This window comes from Mustela erminea, chromosome X (genome assembly GCF_009829155.1).
Source record: "Mustela erminea isolate mMusErm1 chromosome X, mMusErm1.Pri, whole genome shotgun sequence".
In the NCBI taxonomy this organism is placed as follows: Eukaryota; Metazoa; Chordata; class Mammalia; order Carnivora; family Mustelidae; genus Mustela; species Mustela erminea.
The window spans coordinates 57,408,460-57,429,475 of NC_045635.1; positions in this window are offsets into that span (position 1 = coordinate 57,408,460).

The following is a 21,016-nucleotide window of genomic DNA, read 5'->3' on the forward strand; positions in this document are numbered from 1 at the left end:
AAAGGAAGGAAGATGTCAGATGTGTTTAGGGGGTAAAAGAAGGTAGACTTGGTTTCCCTGAGGCTCTGTGGAGCTTCCCAAGTGGTGACACCTGAAAAGTCTGGGAGCAGGGCCAGCTTCATGGATGTGTAATCTGGGCACTCATGCACAGCCCTGTGCTTCAGAAAGGCTCAGTGCTCAGAAAGGCCTTGCACTTTGTTTAATGCTTTGATGTCATGGTCCTGAAATTCTTAATTTTTGGAGGCTTGCATTTTAATCTGACACTAGACCAGTTCTACAAGGGATCCTTAAGTCTTGGAATGATGGCCTTTCTCCATGCTTCCTGGTGTCTACCTTCCCACTCAAAGTCCATTCTGTGCATGGCTCCTGAGTACTGGCCCTAAAGCCCAGCTCTGGTGCTGCCATTCTTCTACTCAAGAACTTCTTGTGTTTCCCTATTGGTCATTGTTTCACTCCAAACAGCTCAGCCTCCAGAGCCTTAAAAGTCCTCACTTGGTCTGTTTTCTCAGAACTTCTCCTCATAGACCAACTCTTTCTACCTTTCAACATGTCAACAGTCCTCCAGGGCCTGCCTTGGTCCTCCCTCTGGACTTTGGTGTGCTGCAAGCCTTCAGCACTTATAGACTGGAGAAGGTGCCGGGGGACCTGATGAGGAATTCTTCCTTTCTGCCAGCATCACCAGTTCCCCAAGAGCAGGGTTTTGATCTATTTTGCTTGCTGCTGTGTTCACAGAATACAGGAAAAGATTCGGCACACAGTAGGCACTTAACAAATAGTGACTAAATAAATAGTAAATAAATGCATTCAAAGCTTTCCAAATCTGGCTTCAACATGCTCCAGACTCCTACATCCTCCAGCCCAACAGAACAATTCCTTGTTCTTCATGTACATCCCGTGCTGCTCCCACAGCCTGCACTGCCCCTCTTCTAATACTCATGTCTTCAAATTTGAACCATTTTCAAGACCTAGCTCAAAATGCCATTTCCTTGGTTAAGATTCCCCTAAACAACACAGCTTGCAGTGACCTCTTTTTCTGGACTCAGTAGTTGCTGGGATCTTAATTAAGGCAGCTCTCACTTTTTGTGACATAGCAGGAGAAATTAAACAGACAGGATCACTTAATTTTTTTTGTCATTTGCTGTGTGATCTTGACCAGCTACTTGTCTATCTGAGCCTCAGATACTTTAACTGCAAATTATACCTGCTTTGTAGTGTTCTGCTATGAATTAAATGCAACAACTTAGTGCTTAGTGCAATCAGTAGTAACGTTATTAACAATCAGTAATAATAATGTTATTAACAACAACAACAACAATAACAGCAAAATGTGTTAGAGAGCCTTCCATGTGTCTGCACAATTATATTCTGAGGCAGATAATTATTATCCCCATTTTACAGATGGAGAAACAGACCCAGAGGTATAGGAATCTGCTCAAAGTTACACTGTTAACATGCTGTGAGGCCAAGATTGAAAAGCCAGGCAGCCTGGCCTAGGCACAGCCTCAGTGCTTCCTTCCTCTCTTACTCTCCTTTTACTCCTTCTAGGATTTCCTAAGGGCTGAGGCTCCCACCCCAGGCAGAAACCAGAAACAGTGTCAGCTCCAGAATTTGCCCTGGCTTGGCCCTACTAAGAGGGATAGCATTTGTTCTGAATTAAAGATGGTTTGTTTTGAAATGCAAATCATTTGTAATCAGAGGGGCAAGGTAGACATAGATGCAACTCTTTCTCTAAACGAATCCCTGGGCTGCTCACCCAAGGGATATTATTTTCCTCATTCCTTTTTTTTTGGCCTCGAGGAGGGCATGGTTATAGTGTGGTCTCAATGAGCTCTAAATAAAAGCAAACAAGGGCTAATTCAAAACTGGCTGCCTTGCCACCCACACCCTCATGCTTGCTGCTTCTCTGCCTTCCTTTCCACCATTCTGGCCTTGGATTGGTGACAGTTCAGTGATACCCCAGGGGGACTCTTAAGAGGTGCCATGAAACTTTCCTCTAACTTTCTAAACAAAATGAATTTGAACCTGATTTTAACTGAAAAATTAATGGAAACCATGTCATACTTAACTGAGGAGGCCAGAGGAGGGATGCCTAGAAAGTCCTTCAAAGAACCAGGAATTGTGGGACTGTGCACATAGTGACATAGAGAATAGAACTGATTTTCTCAATTATGAAACCCAAACCACCTCAGTCTCACCTGAACTGGGAACCACACTCACCAAGTCATCCTCAGCAGGGATTAACTCCTTGGCTTCTGTTCCCTGCCCCATCCCTCCTTCCCTACCAAACACCAGGTACTGGCAACAGCACTCTCACAGGTGTTATCAAAGAGCAAAACTCTCTTCTCTCTGTGGGCGAGGATGAGGTAAGAGAGACACAGAATCCTGTTCTATGTAATTCAGAAATTTCCCTCCCTTTCCTCAGAGTTCCCTTCTTTGTATGGCTCCAGGTTAAGGGTTGGCTATAAAACGAATTCACACAAGATTTGGTAGGCAGAGTGTAGTGTCAGCCATTGCTCTCTGCAGGTTGATGAAGACATGCTGCTGAAGCTGGCCTATGTTGTCATCAGTCTGCTCGTTTACCTCGCTGGCATGGGGCAGGAGTCAGACCTGCAACACTCCCAGCTCCCCAGATCTTGAGCTTCAGTGAGTCCTAGACCAGGAGCACATGCAGCTCTGTGGTGAAGGAGACCCAGCTTCTTCTGTAGGTCACCTACAGTCTTGACTGGAGGTGGTGAGAGATAAGATGTGGGTTCTGATTTGTCCTTACTCTCTCCCATTTCATGTTCAGTTTTTCTTCCTGGCTGCCAGACTTGCTCACCTGCAATGACTTCAGTTCCTCCACAAGATGCAGAGGCCACAGCCTTCCATAGGTTTATTCATCTGCTCCCAAGATGGTGGAAATTCTAACCTCCACACTAAATACCCTTATTTCAGATCATTCACAGTGGTTCTGTTTCCCTGATCTGGCTCAAACAGACACAGAGCTCAATAAATGCTATTTTATTAGTATTATTAGATAAGGAGTTTCCCAGGCTGGGACCAGGTCTTTGTCATCTGTATAAATACAGAGGGGGTAGCAGAGAAGCTGTGAGTTGCTTCTGCTGTGTTTGATGAATAGAAAGGATTTGAGTCAAGACTCCAGACAATCGTCCAGTACTCTCCATGACCCACTGTGAGTTAAGTCTTGGAGAGGGCAGGATGGATACATAAATAAAACTGGATGTATTTGATGCACTTCAGCCCAAGAGGATATAGGACACTAACAATCAAAAATGACTAATGGCGAATGATAATAAGAATATCTAGCACTTATTGACCACACTTCATGTATTACTCCACTTAATGCTCACACTAGCTTCTGAAGCAGGTAGGACTTGTGAAACTCAGAGAAAGTAAGTAGCTTGCCCAAATTCACACAGAATACAGAGTGTGGATTCCAATGGATGAGCCCAGGCTCCAGAACTTATGTGGAGTTGCAACTGCTGCGCCAGGCAGATGCTCCCTTAGTGAGGGAGCCCCTAAGAAGTCTGAAGCAAATTTTGTCCTAATACTGCTGAGTGTGAGAGCTCAGAGGCTGATGGGGGGGAATGCTGGGAAGGGGGCAAGGGCCAAGGAATGTTTCCTGGCAGGATCATGGGGCCGAGTTCGACCCCAAAACTAAAAAGGACTGAGCCAATTCCCTTTCACAGTCTCTACCCATCTGCCACTGAATTCTATTAATGCTCATTGGAAATGTCTTTAATCCTCCCCTCTCTCCCATTTCAACCCTCCTGTCACTACCAGACTTCAGACCCTCTGCATCTCTGGCCTGGACCCTTGGCCCAGCCTTTTCCACCTTGACTTCTTAGCCTCCAGTCTTACCTGTTCAAATCCATGCTGACTTCAAGAGTTATCTTTTTCAAACTCAGCTCTGATGATGACATGTCTACCCTCAAGATCATGACTCCACCACCTATTAGGGTCCAATGGAATGAAATAATAACATTAAGACTAAACCATATGAAGTTGCTGATTTTCAACTGTGACTGGTGTACAAAAATAGCAAAATGCTCTCATCATTTTAATATCGGTAATACTAATAGCCATAGACTATTACACCCATATACTGTTTTAAGGCTAGACACAGGCCTCCAAACACATCATTTCCACAAGTTTCCCACTCTTTCCCCTCTGTTGTCTACCTGCCTCTTTGGGCTTTTCTATCTTACTCTGTCTGCTTCAGCATGTTTCCATCTTCACCTTGATTTCATTTTCTCTGTTGCTGCTTCTCACGGTTTCCCACACTGTTTTGATCCAGAGAGTTTTCTCTCTGTCTCTCTGATTTTCTATCCTTGTCTCTATCTCTCTGTCGTTAGCTGTATTTCTTATACGTCTGTCTTGTTATTTCTTTGTGTGCATGTGCACATATGTGCATCTCCAGACCTGTTTCCTGACCTCCCAGGATGCTGGTGTCCATGAAGCCCACTTGAAGCTGAGGCCCAGGGCTTCCCTGACTGGAAGCTTGGGAGACAGAACAGACTGGAGGAGGCTTCTGGCTCAGGGGGCCCAGTTCATCCTCAAGCCCAGACTGCCTTCGAAAAGGAAGTTCCAGAAGCTTGTGGCCTGCCCTGGGGCCGCAGCCTCACCCTGCCTGCAGCCAGCAAGGCAATTGGTGCAGATGGCAATCACTGAGATGTAAAACCCAGCTGTGCAAATTAGCCCAAGGCCTGTAAGAAATTAGACTGGATCTAAAAGAGATCAGGCTGTGGAAAAGGAAAAATGTTAGTTAAAAGAGAAAATTCTTACTCCCACCTCCAGGTCATAGATCACAGAAGAGAATCCTCAAGCCATGAGGGACTTCAAGGGGCCATCTGGCTTGGCTGCACCTCAGAACAGGTCAGGCCCCAACCAGCCAAGACAATGTCTGTCTTTCCATCTTTTAAGAACACAGGCCAGAGATTTTTTTTTTAGAGTCTTTCCCCAGTACCTTGTTCTGGGCAACCTGTACTGTGAAGATATTTCAGGGAGAAGCCAGACCAATGGAATAACTCATGGTAGCACCCAAATTTGCACCCCAAGTTGCCTTCCTCAGTCTTCTACTCATTTCAGTGTCCAATACCACCATTTACCCAGATGCTCAAGCCATAGCCTGGGGATCCTCCTTTCTTTCTCTTACCACCTTGTCCGATTATTCAACAATCCTGATAGCTCTAACTCTCAAATATATTCCCAGTCTGACTCCTTTCACAGCAGCAGCACTTACCACCATGGGTCAAAAGCCCCCATATGTCTATCTGGATGGCTGAACACCTCCTCAGTCCCCCTGCCTCTTCACTGTTACCCTGTACTCTCCATTCTCCAGAGAAGCTAGGCACATATTTTAAATGGTTATGTCATTCATATCACATAATTCTGTTCAAAACCCTACTTTGCCCTCTTATCACATCAAACCCCAAGTATTCACTGTGGCTGATGAAGCCTTATGTCATCTAACTACATATCCCCCCTCACTACCCATGTCACCCACTGTACCCTAGCCACACAGTCCCCTTACTATTACTTGAACATACTAAGCCCATTCCCTTCTCAGGGACTTTGTCGTTGCAATTCCTTCTCCTCAGGATATCCTTCCCCCAGATCTTCACATGGTGCCCTCCCTTCCTTCATTCTGATCTCCACTCCAAGAGGTCTGCTTTTACCATCCTGGCTACAATAGGTCCCACTTCAGCTCTACTCACAGCTACCCCTTAGTCTACAACCTTCCTTTAGTTTTCATCAAAACACTTATCATGGCCTGGCATCATATTTCATATTTATTTGATGATTGGCTATTGCTCAATGCCCAGAATAGTGCCTAGCACTTGGTAGGTAACCAACAGTGACTGAATGGATAAATGAAATACTGTTACTTATAAACTGTGTGACTCTAGGCAAGTTATATAACTACTTCTAGTTTTAGTTTCCTTATCTCTAAGATGGGAAAAATTACACCTACCTTGTGAACTGTTGTGAAGAGTAAATGAGATAATAGGTATGATGAACACAGTGCCTGGCACTAGAAATTACTAATTATTAAAATGATCATTGCAGTTTCCACCAGATTTTTCTGGGTCTGTCCTCAATGGAAGCAGAGAGCAACTACTCCCTGCTCCTCAGGTTGAATAATTCCAATCCTCTTCATTTTTGTGATCTTAGAATATGGTGGTTGGGGAGGCAGGAGATGAAGGGAATAAAGGAACATGGCACTTAGCTGCTAGCTTCTTGGATTCTGCCCAGGGCAGGAGTGAGCCACAGACTTTAAATCAACTCTCAAATATGTTAAAAGACCTAAAGAAAATCATGGATGAAGAATTAAAGGAAACCTAGAATATGATGTATGAATGAGAATATCAATAAAGTTATAAAAGTAGAAATTCCAGAACTGAAAATTATAGCAACTGAATTAACTGCGAGCCACAGATGTCCCTTTCCTCTACTGAAAGGCCATAGGACAGGTGGCCAAGGTCTATGAGTTCGAAGTGCAAATCCCATGAGATTCAAAAAGGAAGTGCTTAATTACCATTAAGATGCCTTAAAATCAAATAGACCTGGGGTTTAAACCTAGCCCTACTGTGTTACTTTGGGCAATGGCTTACTCTCCCTGGCCTCAGTGATGGTAATCCTAATAGTCTGCCAGGGGGAGAAAATGAGAGCGTACATGCAAAGTACTTAGGCCAGCACCTGGCATGTGCTCAACACTCCCTAAATGGGAACTATTATTACAAGTATTATCATGATCTCATCCATCCCTTTCTCCAGGCAGCTCTGCATTCCAATGATTCTCTAGGAGTCTGACTCAAATCCTTTAAACCATCTCACCCTGCTGCTAGAAAAGCCACCTCTGCTTCAGACTAGCCACAACACATGGAGGTTTTGCCCTGCACAGAGCAATAGGGTACCAGCCTTTCTAGCCAAGGATATCCAGGCTGGAGACACCGCCCCTACTGTCTGGTACCTGTGGGCAAGAAGCAAAGACCCAAGCAACATTGGCAAAATTGTAGAGTAGGCAGCTCCAAACCCATCCTTCCATGGAAACATCAGAAAGCACACAGAAACCATCAGTACCAACTTTGCCAGAACTCTGGAAAAGACTCAAAGGTATATAGCAACCAAGGAAACATTGAATCAAGAAAAAAAAAGCCACATTAAAATGCTCCTGCTTTTCAGGGAATTCTCTGACAAGACACTAGTTGAACATAAGGCAAAGGAATAGAGACTTCAGTAGCCATACATGACAACAAATATGATCTTTGCAAAAATAGCTTGGAAAACTACTAAATAAATGGAGGACTGAAACTTTTAACAATCAAGAACAGCAAACCCTGGGGAAGAAGAGAACCTGATTACAGGGTTACAACATTATAATATTCAGATGTGCACTTTTCGACAAATCAATAGAAAGAGAAGGAAGATATGGCCCACTCAAAGGAAAAAAAGGAAACTCAACTATTAGACTTACTAGACAAAGACTTTAAATCAACTGTCTTAAATATACTCAAATGCCTAATAGAAACTATGGGCAAAGAAGTAAAGAAAACCAGAAAAATGATACAGGAACAAAATGAGAATATCAATAAGACAGAAATTATATAAAAAAATAGAAATTCAGCACCCCAAATCATAATAAGGCTGAATTAAAAATTCACTGGGGGTGAGGTTCAACAACAGATGTAAACAGGCAGAAAAAATAATTACTGAACTTGAAGACAGGATAATTGAAATTATATGGTCTGAGAGCAGAAAGAAAAAGAAAATGAATAAAAGTAAACAGACCCTAAGAGACACCTGTGGGACACATTAGCCAGAGCAGCATACACATTATGGGAGTCCTAGAAAGAGAAGGGAGAGGAGGAAAAAGGGATGGAAAGATTATTTGATGAAATAATGGCTGAAAACATCCCAAATTTGATGAAATTCTCAAGTCTACACATCCAAAAATCTCAGCAAGTTCCAAACTGTTGAAGGCCTAAACAAAGATTTTGAAAGCAGCAAGAGAGAAGTGACTTATAACATACAAAATATCCTCAATAAGATTATGGCTCAATTTCTTATCAAAAACCATGGAGACCAGAAGGCAGTGGGATGATATATTTAAAAAGAGAATACCATGAACAACTGTACACTAACAGATTAGATAAACTAGGGGACATGGATATAAATTCCTAGAAACACACACATTACCAAAACTGACTGAAGAAATAAAAAATTTCAATAGACCTCTTTACTCAGAGATTGAATCAGTAATTTGTTTAAAAGAAGCAATCAAACAAACAAACAAACAAACAAAAAACCTCTCAACAAAGAAAAGCACAGGACTACATAGTTTCACTGGTGAATTCTACCAAAACTTTAAAGAAGATTTAACACCAATGGTTCTAAAATTCTTCCAAAAAATTGAAGAGAAAGGAACACTTCCCAAGTCATTCTAAAGTCAGCATTACTTTCATACCAAAGCCAGATAAAGACATCACAAGAAGAGAAAATTATAGACTAATATGATCCTCAACAAAATACTAGCAACACTAAATCCAGCAAGATATAGAAAGGATTATACACAATGACCAAGAGAGATTTATCTGAGAAACACAAGGAGGGTTCAAAGTAAGAAAACCAAACAGTGCAATATAGCATATTAACAGAATGAAAAAGTAAGAAAACCAAACAGTGCAATATAGCATATTAACAGAATGAAACAGAGAGAGGGAGGGAGAGAAAGAGAGAATATCTCAACTGATACTAAAGTGCAAGGAAAAAAGCATTTGACAAATTCCAATGCACTTTCATGACAAAAACTCACAAAGCTAGGAAGAGAAGGAAATTTTCTTAACATGATAAAGCCATATATGAAAAACCCATAGCAAGTATATCAATGTCGATGTGCTGAAAGTTTTTCTCCTAAGATTAGGAACCTGGCTACTTCTACCACTGCTATTCTACATTGTACCAGAAGTTCTAGCCAGAGCAATTAGGCATGAAAAAGAAATAAAAGGCACACAAATTTGAAAAAAAAAAAGAAAAACTGTCTCTATTCATAGGTGATATAATCCTATACACAGAAAATTCCAAAGAACCGACCACAAAAAGCCACTAGAGCTTGTAAAAAATTCACCAACATTCCAGGGTATAATTTCAATATTTAAAAATAAGTTGTATTTCTATATACCCAAAATGAACAATCTGAAAGGGAAATTAAGAAAGCAGCTCCATTTACAACAATATTCAAAAGAATAAAATACTTAGGAATAAACTTAACCAAAGAGGTGAAAGACTAGTACAATAAAAATTATACTATATTGTTGAAACAAATTAAAGAAGACCTAAATAAATGAGAAACCATCTTGTGTCCATGAATTAGAAGACTTAATATTGTTAAGATCTTGATACTACCCAATGCAATCTTCAGATTCAGTGCACTATATCAAATTTCAATGACTTTCTGCTAAAATGGAAAGACCAATCCTCAAGAAACTTATATGGAATTACAAGGGACCCATACAGCCAAACAATCTTGGAAATAAAAGTAAAGTTAGAAGACTCACACTTTCTAATTGCAAAGTTTACTATAAAGCTACAATAATCTCTGGAATAGTGAGGCAGCAGCTCAGGCTGGTCAAGGACTACAAGCTTCCAGTCCCCTCAGGGTGATTTCTCTTTCTAAAAGGAAACTGCTAGTGCCTGCTCATTTCCTCTCTCTTCTCTTGGCTGACACTGACAACAACCTGGCCTTGAACTGGGGCATTTACTGCTCCACACTTTTATGAAGAAAGAATGAGATGGCCACAGGGAAACTCATAGAGGCAGGTTGGAGTCAGGGCTTGGCAAAAAAGGGGGCAAGAGTATCTGCTCTGTGAACCTTTCCCCTCTGGCCCTCCAAAGACTAAAAAGTCATGGTGTAGGGGAATGTCATAACCAGAAGGGCCCTTAGACAACAGAGTCCATCCGATTTCATTTTACAGATGGGGAGACAGATGCTTGGAAATGGTAACAAGTCATCCAAAGTCACACAACAGTTGAATTCAGCAGTCATAGGACTACTGGGATGAGAGACATCTTAAATGTACACTAGCTATCCTACCAACCCCAATTTAATGAAGACATGCTTTCAACAGTGTTCTCAATGACAGTGATTGTTGGGATGTGGCTTAAATACTCAAAAACAGGGTGCTCACTCCCTCCCAAGGCAGACCTGTGTTTCTGGCCCCCTGAGAAGAAGTGGGCTAACTGAGGAATTTCCTTCTTATTCAGCAACCCTGAATGACCATGGTAAGGCTCATCTCATGATATTCCTCCAGGGAGACCTGGGGAAGTCTTGCCTCCCACCAGTCCTCACCCTACTCCCCTCTCACTCTCCACTGAGCACCTTTTCATTTTGCCTGTGGCTGGGATTTTGTTCTAGTAAAGAGTCAAATGGCCTCCGTTTCCAGAAGCTGCCTGAACATACACTTTCCGAGTATCGCTAACCTCTAAATGAAGCCGAATGGCTTTCCTCCCAAATCCCCCTTTGGGCAGAGACCAGAAATGGAAAACTTTTAGGGTCCTTTGGTATATTTAAAGGGCTTGCACCAGGGTGGCCTGAATGCAGTCTGAACTCATAGTGCCACACCTGAGATTAGTGGGAAAAGGTATTCCAGAGCTCCCGGGGCTCTGGAAATTGTCAGCACCTCCAGGGTGTACCTTTGTTTGGGCAAAGGCCCCTCTCTACTCTCCCTCTGCCCCATCTCTGGCAGCCTAGTGTCCTACTTCCCTGCTCCCACACCTCCCCACTATGAACACTTCAATAACATCCCCATTGTGTACTATAGTCAAAACCCCAACCCCACCATTTTACAGGCAGGAAAATTGAGGCCCCCGAGGGATTGGGCTGCTAAAGATGTGTGGGTTCAGCACATGGAGGCTCCCAATAGTCTTCAGGAATGCCATCCTCACTCATTCCTTCCAGAGCCCTTGGCCTGACCTATTTTCATACTCTGGACATACCTTTTCTTACCTGACTCTGATGTGCCTAAGGTTGGGAAAGACCTAGGGTAGCCTCTAAGCCTGAACCCCAGGAAGGCCCTGCTTAACAGCTTACTGATTATTACCATCATTATCAGATGGCCTTTCCTGCCCATGCATATTTGCCCATAGGCCCACATGTCCACCTCCACCCAGCCGCCAGCCCAACACGAGGGTGACACCAGGGCAATGGGACACACTAGCATCTGTCCAGCTCTGCTCAACCTGCCCAGGCCGCTGTTGTCCCTGGAGCACCCCTCTGATATCAGATCTGCCTGGTGGGAGGTGGAGTAGCAGCCGGCTGCCCCCAGCCCACTCCTCTTGCCCTGTTCTGCTCTCTCTCCTTCATTTCCCTCCTCTGCTCATGGAACTTACTTATAAATCCTGAAAACCCAAACCCCCATAAATTCTCAATTCATTCTGCAGATATTTCCTGTGTTGGGGTTTTCAGCAGCATCTGCTGGTTTGAAGTTCCCTCTTTATTTGTCCTGGGGGCACCATTACTCTCAACTTTAGCAGTTTTCCTGCTCTGTAGTCCTTGCCAGACTCCATTGGAGGAAGAGAAAATTGGTGAAAGAATAATTATTATTATTGTTATAAATATATATTTCATTTTGGTTTCTTTTTTTTCCCCTCTAGGCCTTGATGAGAATCCCAGGCAGAGGTTAGCAAGGGGATGGCTTCTTCGTGGACCTCAGGGTACTGGGCTTGCCCTGTCAGAACCTGGCATTTTGCCCTCCCAATAAAGGCATCTGCCAAAAGGCCATTCTCTGCTATTCTGCCCAATTGTACCCAGTTCTCCAGCAGATTTTTTCCCACCAAAAACTCCTGGATCAAGTTCCCAAGTCTCCAGGAAGTCTCCTTAAGCAAGAAGCAAAGCACCTACTGCACAAGACACTTTCAATTGTGGGGTTTGATTATTTCTCATCATATCCTTATAAGTAGGTCATTTAAAGTCCCATTTTACAGAGGAGGAGACTGAGGCTCAGAAAGGAGACGTTCATGGTTCAAGGAGATCCAGCTAGCAAGTGGAAGCACTGGGATTTAAATCCAGGTCTTTCTGGCCCCGAAGCCAGTACTCGTTCCACTGGGCGACATTCCCTTTCCTCCTGTGAGTTCCTGAAGGACCTCTTTATGAACTCCAGTATGTCATGCTTGGAACCAAGTGCCTTGGCTTTCTTTATACTTGTTTCAGGAATCTACATGCTTATATAGATTCTCAGAGTTTGAGAACATTAGAGATCAATTAGTTTAAAGACTTAATACTACAGAAAGAAAAACTGAGGCCCAGAGAGGTCATGTAGCTGGCACATTGCACATTAATGGCTTTCTTCATGAAATATAAGGACAGGAACCACTCATATTTATTATACATGTCTCCCTGACAGACACATATACAATTGTACACAACACTGAATACAATATTCAACACAAATAAATAAAAACTGTCACTTCTCAAGTGACAGTGACTACTGGGCATCAGTTATCTTATTTAATTGTCATGGCAACCCTACACATTCTAATTTCTAGGTAAGAACACTGAGGCCCAGAAAGGGGAATTGGCTTGTCTCAGGTCACAGAATAAAGAAACGACTGTGTCAGAATTAGAACTCGGGATCTGACAGGCTCTGAAACCCATGTTTTTGCTGTCATTCCACACAACCACTTGAACATCACAACAGCTAACTCTCCTGGAGTGAGCACTATGTGTGAAGGACTAAGGTAAGTGCTTTATATGAATAGTGTAATTTAATCTTTACAATAACCTTATGAAGTTTCCTCATTTTGCAGATGAGAAACAAGGGCTTAGAGAAGCTGAGAAACTTGGCCAAAGCAGAAAAACTAGTGAGTGGCTGAGTGAGACTGATTTGCTCCCAGGGTGATCTTAACATTCTATAGGAGATCTTCTTTATCTTCAGATAATTGATACGGGGTGAGGGGGTGGAATTTTGCTTAAAGCAAATCTGTTTAAACTGTCATAGTAAAACATTTTTTAAAAGTGATGGGGATTTAGGGCTACACTAGTCGTGGTGAGCACTGGGTATTGTATGGAAGTGTTGAACCATGATATTGTACACCTGAAACTAACATTACACTCTATGTTAACTAACTGGAATTTAGATAAAAACTTTTTGAAAAAGTTTATTTGAATTTGTCACAGAAAACAAAATCAAAAATTATGAAAGCAGTTTATCTCATATTTCATAAATTTAGGTTGCAATTGCAGCTCTGTTCTATTTCTTAGGTCAAGCAAAGAATCACTCAAGCATTAGTTGCTTTATAATATGATTTTTCTGACAAAACTGAATGGCAGTTTGGCATAACATTTTTATTTATCTTTAAACAGTATGATCATAAAGATCATTTTATAACAAAATAATCCCAGGACTTAGGCTTTCCCAAGGATATCTTTTAAGAATTTGTGAGTCAAATCATTATCCTTTGAAGGCTTTATCTTGTTCTCATCTTTGATGACTTGCTCTTCTTTAACTGTTAACTGATCTGATTCTGCCAGGCTCTCATGTGTCCATGGTTTTTCTGAGATTCCAGCAGTTTTCCAGTATTACATTTTTGCTGACTTCACGAACTCCTGAATCTTTTCTCATATTTGTAGTTTCACTTTGCAAATTGATTGGCATTGAATTTGTTCTTTACTCTCTGATGTTTATAATACCCAACAACAAGAAAAGATTGTTCTAGTGCTACTGTTAATGTAGGAGGGATGCCAGAGTAATTTAATGATTTACCAGTTCACTAGTGAATATCTTAATGGTCTCTTGCTTTGCTACCCAACCTTCTGACTGCAGGGACTTGGAAAATGAATACTTGGATAAAAAGGATTCCTTGTATAATCTCAGTAAGCTCTTAGCAATTAACAAGTATTTAATAATTAATAAGTATAGCAAATAGGGAAGTACTATATTTATAACTCAGCTCTGTCCCTTACTGGGTATGTTACTTTGGTCAAGTTGTTCTGTTACTTCATCTCAGTGAGCTTTAGTCTCTTCTTCTGTACAATGGGAACATGGTAGTATTTTAGTGTTCTTCCTTCCATCTTAAATAAGCAAACTAATCCAATTATGTATTTTCCGTTCTCCTTGCTAATAACTGGTTCAGAAATGAACATGTGGCTCAATCCCAGCCAAGGGAACATGAAGGGAAGTCTATCTGGGAAATTCTTGGAGAGATTTCCTTCCTCCTAAGGAGACAAAGGAAGTTTTTCCCTTCCTTCAAGGGATGCTATACCTGGAAGGGATGTTTAGAACTACCTTAAGCATGTTTTCCTGAGGATGGCAGAACCAGAAGGTAAAAAGACCTGAATTCTCCAAGGACATTGTTGAGTCATTGATTTTGCTGTGCTTTAGGTCTGCTGCTCTACCTCTAGACATCCTGTTATTTGAGGACAAATTTCCTAATTGTTTAAGCCAGTTTGTATCATGGTTTCTTTTACTTTCAGCAAAAAGCATTCTGATAGATACAAGTACCTATTTCATACAGATTTTAGAATTAAATAAAATAATCTGTGTAAATGGGTTAGCTTAGGACTCAATACATAATTACTTTTTAGTGTTTGAAATTTTAAAAAGCATTTGCTTATTTATTTACAGTCAAAATGGAGTTTTCTTGTGACTCTTTTTTAGGGAAGGGACAAGGTAACAATTGTACATCTTCCTACATATCTTCATGATTAGGATTTTGCTGGAGTTGGGGTAAAGGAGGAGAGCCTTGGCTCCACAACAATATACAGGTTGATGTCTATCTGAGATATCAGATGGGTTGAGTGAAAGCTGGTTGTTTTGACATACTAGTCATGCCAGTAAAGGACTAAAGAAATAAATAAATGTGAAAGTCTTGTGTGATCTATAAATTTCCCAGTCAGGATCTAGTACAACTCTAAGAAATTCCAGAATTTTCAAAACAGGCCCTCAAAAAAGCATTTACAGAAACTAGAATTTTCCAGTATAAAGAAGACAAGACTGAGGCGAGAGAAATGTTCTCTATTGTTCATCTTAGAGAATGGCACCGCAATTCATGCAGAAACCAGGAGTTATCTTTGACACCTCCTTTTCTTACTACCCTCTCCCATATACAGTATAACTCCAAGTCCTACTAAAAGAACGCAATGAGCTAACAATGTCTGAAAGTAAGTGCTTGGGAGATGTTTAGTACATATTAAGTGTTCGATAGGTGTCAGTGGCTATCATTCCCAGGCCACATACCAGCTCCAGGATAAGTGCTAAGCTATCCCTTTGGTTCCCTTGAACATACTGATACTGACCAACATTTTCACAAGGAAAATTAACAAGGAGAAGGAAAAGGAAATCCTATAATTTATAAAACTATATGCAATGTGAAATAATCCATCTGGATTAGCTCTAGCTTAATCATAATGTAAAAGCTGATGAGCTTGGTGGACCATCCCCCCGCCCCCCGATCCTGCCACTAGAAGTGATAACACTACACTCCTGATGATCTGACATAACTCCAGTATCTCTTTTGCCTGGTATCCCTCCTCCAGCTCCCTGCTTGCTTCAGCAATGTGTCTTCCCTGACCCAGGAACTTGGACTCTTATCTCATTCTTTCACACGCAACGACTTCCTAACCCTCCCATTTACAACCCCCTAGTAGCTCTGGTCAGTGAGACATGCAGCTCACAGCTGGTTGGCAGAGCCATGGTGACTGAAGCCCTTGTGTCTCATAGAAAGAGGAGGCTTTTAGAAACCTAAGATGGCAGCCATGCTGTAGTAGATGATGTTGGGACCCAGGCCAGATCCCCCTTTCTGGCTGGTACATCTAGTTCTAGCTGCTTTGAGTGCTGTGGCTAATTGCAAGGCCTGTGACTTGCCCTTGGCTAATGGAAACCACTTAATCCAGAATTGTATGGGAGGTTATACCTGCCTCCTATGGGGGTGGGGCAATAAGTGACTAATCCAGGAATACAAAAATCCAGTACCTTTCTTGAAGGTGGTATAACTCTGTTGTGTGATTCATGCCCCAGAGCTCCCATATCCACTCTAGATCAGGTCAAGTCTAGACTTTTACTAAAGACCAAATCCTTTCTGGGCTACTTCTTCCTTATCCTGATTTCCTGCTTCACTTTTGGACTTTTCTAGAAGGGCATGGGCTCAATTAATCACATGTCCTGATCCCTGTTTCAGGCTCCACTTCTCAGAAGCCTGACCTAAGACACTCTCCCACAGCTAGAATTTGTATAAGCACTCACTAGAGCAAGCTCCCATGTCTTCCTCCAAAACAGGAGTATCTCTTACAGAAACCCATAGGTCCAGCCCTAAAATAGAACCTGACCTTAATCACATAGTAAGCCAGACATGCACACAACCTGCAGGAAGAAGGGCAGGCTTTCTTTATACTACTTCTCAGCCATTCATAGGCTTCACACAGTTGGATAAACTAATCCAGGCAAAAATGTCAGAGTCAGGGCACTCTCCTGAGAATAGCTGGTTACAAGGATGGAGGAAGTATATTTCTAAGGTGATGGAGGAGAGAAATGTTAAGAGCTAGCCAGGGCCTCCAGGACAGGGATGATAGCTCCTCAGGCCAGCATCCTCTGGGTGCTGCACACATCTCTGATAAATTGATGTTGACCTAAGTAATAAAGATCCAAGAAAATGGAAAGAAATAACATTTGATTCAGCACAAATGGGCCATACATCTGTTTCAGTCAAAACTTTTTGAGTCCAGGACATCCCAGTGTTCTTGTCAAGACATACCAGGACCAACATCAGTCTCAACACACCTTCCAGGCACCTGATAATCTGTACCTCTTACTTAATAGATCATTATGCACATTTAATGTTTAACAATGGTCTGGTAGTGCTATAATTGACATCTAGATTAACCCTAAGAACGGATTTCCTGACCAGCAGGAGAATGTTCCGAATTACTGAGTGGTTGCTTAATGTCATATTCCAAATAATGAAGACGTGAGCAACTTATCACTCCCATCACTTTTCAAGTGTTAGCAATTTAAATCACAAAATCAATCAGAAAAGATAGTATCACTAAGGAAAAAGTACATTTCCATCTCAACTGTAATGTTTTCTGAATGCTCCCTCCACTTTCATCATTGGCCATCCTTCTGCTTAACATTTGCTATTTGAGAATGATTCTCCTCTAGGTCTCTGGTGGCCTTGCTTTGCTGCTTTCTCCACCCTTCGCTTCTCAGCAACCAGTCCTATGCAGAACTAAGAATGACTCCAGTAAGAGGAATTTAGGTGGGACCTAAGAAATGATTTTCTGGTTTTAAAAGATACAAAGCACTGAAAAAAAGTAGTAGAGGGAAGTTATGGAATCTCCGTGGGGGTGGCCTTTGACAGTTCCAACCCTCACAGAATCACAGATTCATAGAGTTTCAGGACTGCGGTGAACATAGGGGGCATCCAGGCTAACCTCTGCTCTAGAACTTAAGCCTTCTCTGCAACATTTCAACTAAGTATTCAGCTGGACCATGTTTGCACAGCACCAATCACGGAGAGCTCACCCTCTCTCAGTACAGACAGTTTTATGACAAGATCATTTGGATTCTGAGAAAGTTCTTCCTTGCACTGCATTCACATCTGTCTATCCATAACTACCACCTCTTATCTTGGAGGCACATAAAACATACATACCCCTTGTGTGGTCTCAAGTCTATCAAGTCACTCCTTCAGGCCTAATAGCCCCAGTGCCTCCAACTGTTACTTGTGGACATGGGTTCTAACCTGCTCCCCAACCTCCTCACTGCCCTGTAGACAGGCACCAGGGTTCCCTCAGTGTATGGGGCCCAGAACTGTACACATATTCCAGGGAGCAGAGAAGGGTAAGTCTGTAACCTACTTCATTTTGGTCTCTTTACCTCTGTTAATACATCCAAGTTCCCACTAGCTTTCAGGGTGTCGTTTCTGTTCCATGCTTCCTTTCTTTCCTTTCAAGGGCTTTCTCTGCTGGGAATTTCAGCTGCTTACATTGGGGTCTGGAGCCTGCTCTGTACCTAGCTGGGTATACTTGTGTAACCTTGCATTAGTGAGTCCAGCTGTCTGAACTTGTTTCCTCATCTGTGAAATGAAGATTAAAAGAGTACCTACTCATACAGTTGTCATGGGAAGTAAATGAGATAATGGACAGAAAATGCCTGACACATGGCAAGAGCTCAGTATACATTAGCTTTCTTTCCCCTTTCTCATTTCTCAGCCCCAGGGCCTGGCTAACAGCTGGGGGCATCTCCAGGCCTGTGTGTGAAGGGGAAACCAATGGGTGGAGTAACAGGACAGTAACCAGATGGCTCAGATTTCCAGCGACAAGCTTCATTTAAAATATTCTGTTCTGTGATTGGATGATGAATTAGACAATCTGGTCTGATTTTTAGTTTGAAAAATATGGTCACTAGAGTTGATGTTGACATAGCACGAATGTCCTATCTTGGACCAGCAGACCTGAGATGGCAGAGATTAGGCTCTGGTCAGGAAACAATGTGTCCATGCTATGTGGTAAAATCAAACAGTGACCTCAAGGTGATCTGGCAACAGAGGTAGAAGAAAATTAAGGTCTCCTTTCCAGCTCTAAGATCCAACCTGGACCCCTTTTTCTTTTATTTTTTTTAAAGATTTATTTTATTTATTTGGGGGGACAGAGAAGAGAGGAAGAGAATCCCAAGAAGACTCCCCACTGAGTACAGAGTCCAACTCAGGGCTTTATCTCACAACCCTGAGATCATGACCTGAGCCAAAATTGAGAGTCAGAGGCCCAACTGACTGAGCCACCCAAGTGCCCCACCTGGGCCCCTTTTTCATATAACTGGTCCCTGTTCTAGAATGGACTAGGCTTGGGCTGAGGGAGGACAGAATGTCTAATATGGAAGACTGAGTGTCCTTCACATTTGACTGGCTACCTGACTTCAGGTGGAACCCTAGAATGCAGACCAGTTGGGAAATAAGCTTGCTGATACCAGAACAGCCTTACCCCACCTGTGTTTGTGGTCTCTCTCTGCTTCTTCCTGCTCCCCTTCTCTTTCTCCTCTGGCACTGACTCTCTTTCTCCTCTTGCACTGACTCTCTATGCCTCTGTAAGAGGTATCTGTCTCCATTTCTGTCTCCCCTACTCAGTGGCAAATACTGGGTAGATCTTTGGGCAGTTAAGTATACTGTCCAAGATAGATTTTGGACAAAAGAACTGAAGTCCAGGAATCAGGAAAGGAATCAGGCTGTGGCCTGCTTACTGGAAATTTGTTTGTGGGATCTCAAGTAAATCACATCTTCTCTGAGTCTCAGTATACTCATGTGTAAGGTGGAACATTTGGACTAAGTGGCCTTTAAGTGTCCTTCCAGCTGGACACTTCCATGATTTCAGCATATGTGTGTGGATATAAGCCATGGAATCTCTTTATTTATTTATTTTTTTGTGAACTGTCAGCCCATTTCTCTGTCTCTCCATCTCTCCCTCTCTGTCTCTTTGTCTCTCTTTCTCTGCAGTTCCCTCTCCCTCTTAGGCTCTGTCCAGTAGCCCCCCCCCCCAACCACCACCACTTCTTCCTTCTCAGATGTCCTGTCCTGCCTTTTATCTTTGGTGAGGACGCTGATTTTCAGTAAAAACACACGTATCCTACCTCTGGGTGCCCCAGGCACCTCAGCCTGGGCTCTCCGCCATAGGGCCCCACTGCACTCAGGGTACCAAGCTAGCCAACTTTGGGCCTGAGAAAGGGGGCTGGGCAAGCCTAGTAGACAAGGCCTAGGCTGCCTACCATGGTCCTCTGCTGCCACCTGTCGTTAGTCTGGAGTGACATAGCTCTGGGGGCTGCCTATACCCACAGGGGCCACAAATGCAGCTCCCGCCAACAGGAATCCATTACACACAGTGTCCTGCCAGGCCTGATTTAAAGCTCATCCTGTAATCCGTCTTGCGCCCCCTCTGGGCCTGTCTCCGGTTTCCTTGCCTGTGAAATGGATGGAAGTTGTCTTCAGCTCTGGCAGAACGAGGTGAGGAGTGGGGGCACAAGAACACCTGGCTTTCCATCCTGCCCCTGCCGTAGGCATGGTGGGTGACCTAGGGTGAGTCCTTCCCCTTCTTTGGATCCTGTGAGAGACAGACATGGTTGAGAGAAAGGGGGCAAGATGGATTCTTATTTCAAACAAGCAATATGTTGCTGAGAAGCTGGAAGTGGATGTGCCCTCTGTGTCTACAAAACTTTGGCCAGGCCACAACTCCATCTTAGCAGCCAAGTCTTTCGTTCACTCATCCACTCCATTACTTACTCATCCATTCATTCTACCAAGTAGCCTGGACTGTGGGAAACAGTCCTCAGCTGGGAATCAAGAGCCCTCCCTTGTTGGGTCAGCTCTGCCCCTGGCTCTCTAACCTGGGGCAAACTTGTACTTCTCTCTGAGCCTCCATTCTCTCTTGTGACACAAAGGGATTGGGATGGACCAGAGGAAGTCCCCCATTCTGCCATTCTAAGATGATGATTCTCTGATTGCAGGTGCCCTGACAAACAGGCTGGGTGATGGAACAATTACACATCCCCACACAGAGACCGGGGATATCCTGCCTCATACTCCCCAGACGCCCCTCATCTCCACCCCCCAGGCCTCTGACTGGCCTTCACAAAACCAACCAGCAAGGGAGCCCTTGCTGTGTTCCTCCTTTCTTCCTATAGGGCACTGTTCTAGTGCCAACTGTCAGGTCACATGGCTGGCACAGAGGACTAGACATTATCTAGCTAGCCCTGCCCACTTGGGTCCAGGAAAATCAGTTCCTGGCACTGACACGTGCTTTAGACTTCCTCCTGGCAATGCCAGACCCAGAGTCCCTGGAGGATAAACAGGCTGGAGCTGGTCCAAGTCAGACCCAGAGTCCCAAACTCCTGCCCTGTCAGGTTTGAGGCCATAGAAACCACTGCTGCCCAGCAAATGGCATCTGAAAATAAGGCTTTCTTGGGGAGCAAAAAGCCCATCCAGGGGGCTAGTGGCCCATCCGGCCCATCCAGAGGGCTGGTGGCCTCCTGGCCCA